Below are 7,046 nucleotides of genomic sequence, written 5' to 3'. Positions count from 1 at the left end.
GTTGCTGCAATTGGCTTGTGCTCTAGTCGTGTTGAGTCTGAATGTTTTTATTTGGATTCGAATTAAATAATACTATCTATAAATATATGAATATTATTATTTGGATTTTTGAAAAATTTTAACATTTCCCCCGTTCATTCAAGCAACATTTCAAATTTATTCCATAAATTGAAATAGCCGTGCACATTTAGGCACTAATTTTAAAAACAGTACATTATGATGGCTAAATTGAAAAGAAATGAAAAGGACAAATTATAATTCAAAGCATATTTTTAGACCAATCTCCTTTTGTAGTGCATAGATTCTTTTGTAACTTTAATAAACTAACTGTATTAAAACTGCATATGAACGTGGGCTGATAGAAGGTAGTTCAACTACTTAAACTAACACTGCTTCTTGTGCCATAGCAAATGGCTTTACAAAAAACAAATGAGGCCTTGCAATGTCAAAAAGCCCGAAAACTGAACGAAACTACTCTCCATCTTAGGTTTCATCAGTTGTTTATATATAAACATATTTGAAGGGGGGGGGGGGAAATGGCCGTTTCAACTTTCGATTTTATTTAGTTTTTCTATCATTGGAACTAAAGAAAATTTGTCTTTGAGGTAATAGCAAAGAAGATAGATAATTAATTAATTTACAATTTAGACAACATGAGAGAGAAAAACATGATTAAGACTTGATGAACTAAAATTAGTGAATTTCAGACAGTCTAAAAATGGCAATTACGTTCATCAGTTCACCGTGTACCCATTTATTATCCCCCTCCAATTGTTTGGTTTCCTAGAAAATTTAGGAGCTAAATCTGGAAATCGTAGGAATTTTTTTGTTTGTTTTTTTCTCTTTCCCAACCAAACAAACCAAAGAGAAAAAAAATTACCCAGAAACTAATAGGAAAAAAAAAGCAACTCAATCCTCTTTAATCTAGCAGCTCCCTTTTATTTGTAATATTACTTCATTATTTGAAAAATACCCATTTCTTATAACCAACTTGACTATCCAAAATACCAACTTTTCAGAGAAGAAGAATAAAAAAAGATTGGATTTTTGTGTTGCTTTTTGTTTATTTAGACGATTTCATTTCCCTCCATTTTTCTCTTTTCAGGGTCAGTTTTAGGCTTTCTCCTCTGCATTATTCGTTTGCCTGAAAGTTCCCATATTGATTCAATAGAAATACAGAAAGACCAGAGATGGATATAATTTTTTTTAATCATTGTGTTTATTAGTGGTTAAAGAAAGGTAATAGGAATTTTAATTTGAAAAACAAAAGATATAAAATTTTTATTTGTTTCATAAATAGAATGAACAAATGAGCAAAAAGCTGGGCTTTAGAAAGGCCTTGGAAACTATACTAAAGAAATCACAAGTTGCTGCAAAGAAGAAAGCAATCAGCATATTTACAGCTATGTCAGTAGCTCATGTTGATGATGAAGAACAGATCCCCGGTGAAGTTTGCCATGTGGAAAAAGCCCTTCCAAAAGGAGAATTTTATATAGGCCAATGGAGTGGTAATTTGCCTCATGGAGATGGAAAGTATTTATGGCCTGATGGATGCATGTACGTTGGTGAATGGTTTAAAGGGAAAATGATGGGGAATGGCAAGTTCTGTTGGTCTTCAGGGGCCACCTATGAAGGCGAGTTCAAGAGTGGTTACATGGATGGTAATGGGACTTATTCCGGTTTTTCAGGAGATACTTACAAAGGGTCTTGGGTTATGAACGTAAAACAAGGAGAAGGTATTCATAGTTATGCCAACGGGGACCGATACGAAGGCGAATGGTGCGGCGGATCGCAAGACGGACATGGGAAGTACCTTTGGAAGAATGGGAACCATTACGTTGGTCAATGGAAGAATGGAATGATGAATGGCAATGGAACAATGGTTTGGAGCAATGGGAATAGATATGATGGTTCTTGGGAAGATGGTTTTCCTAAAGGAAATGGGACTTTTAGATGGCCTGATGGGAGCTGTTATGTTGGCATTTGGAGTAAAGATGGTAAGGATCAAAATGGAACTTACTATCCATCCGGTTCACAAACCGATAATCTCGATTGGGATCCTCAACGTGTGTCATTAGAGGATTTGAAAGATTGCACTATATGTCCTGGTGAGAAAGTGTCGATCTTGCCATCACAAAAGATACCAAATTGGTCTGCAGTGGCTATAAAGAAAGAAGGGAAGGAAAGGAGATTGTCAAAGCTACATAGCCGTAGTTGTAGTTCAGACGTGTATGATGTTTTGGCTGCAAGTGAAGGATGGGTTGGAGATAGAGCAGTGAGAGCTCTTCCTGAAAATTCAAATAAAAGAATGTTTAGGCCACAGTTTAAGAAGACAGTGAAGAAGCAAGGCCAGACAATATCGAAAGGCCATAAGAATTACGGTCTAATGCTCAATTTGCAACTAGGTATCAGGTAGTGACTTCTTATCTGTATTTAGTTTGACATTGAATCTTATCTCAAACCGTAATGTTGCATTGTATGGAGCTTATGTACTAATCATGTATGCATTGGTTCTCTGGTTACATTGCAGACACTCTGTTGGAAGGCCTGGTCCAGCTATATCCCTTGATCTAAAGCCTTCGGCTTTCGACCCGAAAGAAAAAGTATGGACCAAATTTCCACCCGAAGGATCGAAGCACACTCCGCCGCATCAATCTTGTGATTTCAAGTGGAAGGATTACTGTCCACTTGTTTTCAGGTTAGAAACAGTACCATCTCCTTCATTACAGAACCATATGGAAATATAATGATTTGTTAAATTATGATAGTATTTCCTGACATGTATCGTTTTTACATTTCCAGGACCCTTAGGAAATTGTTCAACTTGGATGCAGCTGATTACATGCTTTCAATATGTGGGAACGATGCCCTTCGGGAACTATCATCCCCCGGAAAAAGTGGAATGTTCTTTTACTTGACCAATGATGACAGATACATGATAAAGACGATGAAAAAGGCCGAAGGAAAAGTAAGTCTACTGAATTTTTTTTTGTATCGTATCTTTATGCAGTAGGCACTGTAAAAGTGCACTACTCACTCTTAATGACTAATGCTGCAGGTTCTCATAAGGATGCTCCCGGACTATTATAATCATGTTCGGTCGTTCCCAAACACACTAGTCACCAAATTTTATGGTCTTCATTGTGTGAAACAACTAACTGGGTCTACGCAGAAAAAGGTCAGTTCCTGTTACACAATTTTGGACATCGAACATGAACGTGATTCGAAATCATACGGTTTCAGAAATCAATCTCATATTTTCTTCATTTGGGATTTAATGAGTCAGGTACGCTTTGTTATAATGGAGAATCTATTCTGCACTCACTATGTCATTCATAGGCGTTTTGACTTGAAAGGCTCTTCACATGGTCGCACAACTTGTAAACCCGAATCCGAAGTTGATCCGACAACAACCCTCAAGGACCTTGATCTCAATTATATATTTCGGTTGCAGAAACTATGGTTCCAAGAGTTTTGCAGGTGATTACTTTTTCTGGTAACCTCTTTCTAGTACAATCATCATCTTCATTTGCACAAACTTTTAAGTTTGGCTAAAATATATGAATGTTTTGGGTGATGTTCATGCAGGCAAGTCGACCGAGATTGTGACTTTCTTGAACAGGAGAGAATTATGGACTACAGTCTGCTGATTGGTTTGCATTTTCGAGAAGCTTCCTCGCCTTGTGTTTCCGATGCTCCCTCGCCTACTACTGGTGATTTCTAGTCATCTCTGGAATTTAAATCTTCCTTGTCCATGATAATCTGTTATCCCTTATCTGATTAAGATGTGTTTTGGACTTAATTTGCAGGACATCAAGATTCTGAAAACGAAGACGCTCCTCGGCTTTCTCAAGCTTCGTCTCGGTAATACAAATGTCCTCAGTTTTAGATACTCATGTTTTATCACAACAGTTCATTCAGTTTCTTTCAGTTGTTAAAATCTAAATTGATCACTATGTGAACTTCTCTTGGATGCATTCCTGTGTCTGTTTGTGTTCCTCCTTTTCTTTTGTTCAACGAAAGGAAATGACAAAAGACAACTCGAACTTGATTTCGAGGGCCAAGAGAATTAATGGATCTAGGAAGTTACATGATTTATATGTGATGATCTTCCAATATGACTACTGCAGGCGGTCTTCCATTAGATTGGGTATAAGTATGCCTGCTCGGGTGGAGAAGACGGTGAGGAAAATGGATTGCGAGCCTCAGCTAGTCGGAGAACCGACCGGTGAATTATATGATGTAATCCTCTTCTTTGGCATAATTGACATTCTACAAGACTATGATATTACCAAGAAGCTCGAGCATGCATATAAATCGATGCAGTATGATCCAACATCGATATCAGCTGTAGATCCAAAGCAATATTCAAAACGCTTTCGGGATTTCATTTTCAAAGTTTTCGTAGAGGACACTTGAGAAAATAGTTAGATTTCGACGGCGAAAGACAGTATCCGTTCACGCACATTCAATAATATTTCTTGAGATTTGAGTGTTTAAATGCACAAGATTATCACTTCCGTCATTCACATGGCTACGGAGGATGATCAATGGCAGCGCCGGACACAATTTCGTAATTCAGGGAACGTTTCTCTGTGCACTTTCTTCATCTCAATCACTTTACAGTTGAAGATATAAGTATATTACTCGAATTCGGATGAGTATTAGATAGAGTATATTCAATTTTTCTAAAGTTTTTTTTTATGTATTTGGAGCGTTTTTGGAAGGTATATCATCGTACTTGTTTAAATGTATTGACTCCATTGTCAGACCACTTCATGAAAATAGATCAAACTATGTTAAATTGTATGTTTAACCCTGTATCAAGAGTCACTAAAGATTGCCTCTAATGCATAAACGAATTTCGGTTAATTCGATTAAAACTGAAAAATAAATACACCAGCAATCCGCGCACACATCGTTTTCTTTCATTTTTAATATAAAATAATAAAACCAAATACATAAGGAAGCAAGTGGAGAATATCAAATGGGTGGTGCTGTGCAGTGGACTGAGCAGCATGTGTAACAACGAGAAATAATAATTTTTTAAGATTTCTAAAATAATTTGAATCTGAATCTGAACACCCAAAAATAAAAATATTTATAATTTATAGTAAAGATGAAAATTATCTTATCTTAAAAAAATCATCTGAAAATTACAAATTTAGAAGGTTGTTTCATGAGTTATCTAAAAATTCCAAAACAAAATATCTTAACAAACATTTCAATAAACTCCCTAACAAATTATCTAAAAATTACAAAAGAAAAAACCGAAATTTATAAAATCTTAACATAAAAGATTATCGGATATTCTAAATAATAATATTCAATTTTAAAAAATAGATAATTTGTACACTTGGTCTATAAATATGAAGTCTTCAATAAAAAATAAACAAGAGTGAAGTGAGTTGGTAAAGAGAAAAAAACAAAATGATGGTTGGACTAAGGAATATGGTTATTACTTTGTGTGTTTTGGTGTTGGCATTCACAATGACAAATGCACAAACAGACGCAATAGCTAAATCAAATCCGTCGTCAGAAGCACCAGAAGCGCCACCTGTTACAATAGTGGTTAGACCGATTCCGTCGGCTCCAAAACCATCAAAGAAGCATCGCCACCATTCAAAACATCCGAACCCTTTGAGCCGTTGCCAAGTCCCAATCTACGCTCCCTATTTTGTGAAAAGAAACAAGCAATGTTGGTGCTTGATAGAGAGTTACCGTAATGGGTGTTTTGACAAAATTTGGAGGGCAACAACGACATATTATGGTTTCATGGGAGTTGATAAAATTTGCTGCGATGCTTTTCGGGCTGCGGATGGAACTTGTGGTATGATTTTTGAACGGTATGGATACTTTGTTTATCGACTTAAACAACAATGTTCTCAATTTTATTAGGATAAATCATTGTCATTAAGATTTTAAGATTGTTTTTTAGGCTTCATATTTTCTTTTTTTTATGCATTAGTTTTAATAAGATTTTATAGCTCTAGTAGATATCAATGCTATTCGATATGTTATTCTTAAATTATGTAATAAAATTATGCTTAAATCACCTTATTTTGATAAAATATATTCTTTTTAAGCTTTTTTTTCTTAATTTCTTAAAAGGTTTTGTGATTCTATAAACGATCCAAGGATAGTATTATCTATCGAAATATTCCTATAACTCCTATTAAGGGTTAGTAGCTGAAATCTTATGACTAAAACCCGTATAAATATTATATAAAGATAATATTTAGTCATTTCGTCGTTAGCGATTTCAATCGAATAATTGAGATATCCATGTAGATTGGATCATAACCTTAACTACACCGTTCAATATGAGAAAAAGAAGTATAGTACTATAAAGACTTTACCAAAATAAGCGTATACGAAATACATACAACCTAAACCTTAAACCCTAAATCTTAAATCAAATAAGCTAGGTAAGGAGGGTGATGATAGACTCAAACCCTATAGTTTGGTGGCTGATGTATTGTGGGTCGTTTTATCAGGGTGGCTGGTGTTTTTCGTTTTCTCCAAGGATAATGAGTGGTATATGCAGTTAATCCATAATCAAAATCATTGGAAATAGATTTATAAAGTTCACTTTAAAAAATTAATTTAATTTATTCTACTGATACACTGAGAATCTATTAGAGCATAAACAAACTGAATATATTCACTAACAAATTATCTTCACAAACATTTTAAAGAAATCCCCAACAAATTATCTAAAAGCTTGCAACAACAAAAAATGAGATTTATAAAATCTTAGCCCAAAACATAATTTTTAAAACACAAAAAATATAATTATTTTTAGAAAACTACAACTTCGAAGTATACTTAACTTTTATAAGCTACTAAATGATATTTTTTTTACAAAATCATAACAATTTTAAGAAGTTATGTTTAAAATTTTGTTATTTACGAAGTGATCAATTCAGTTGCAAAGATTTTTTTAAAAAGAAATAATTAGACGGTTTAGGGTTTGGGTTGATGAAAGAGATATTTTCATGGATTCGGCTTATAAGAAAGAGTTGCCAAGCGTTTTGAGAAAAGTT

General features: G+C 34.5%; 1 pseudogene; it reads left to right on the top strand.

The window, feature by feature from the left end:
* The first annotated feature begins 977 nt into the window (after positions 1–977).
* On the top strand, positions 978–4,434 carry LOC120219051 (annotated as a pseudogene).
* The last annotated feature ends 2,612 nt before the right edge of the window (positions 4,435–7,046 follow it).

This window comes from Hibiscus syriacus, unplaced genomic scaffold, assembly GCF_006381635.1.
Source record: "Hibiscus syriacus cultivar Baekdansim isolate YM2019G1 unplaced genomic scaffold, ASM638163v2 tig00110204_pilon, whole genome shotgun sequence".
NCBI classification, from domain to species: domain Eukaryota; kingdom Viridiplantae; phylum Streptophyta; class Magnoliopsida; order Malvales; family Malvaceae; genus Hibiscus; species Hibiscus syriacus.
Note: the sequence above shows the minus strand (reverse complement) of the source record. Positions and strands in the feature narration are given on the sequence as shown.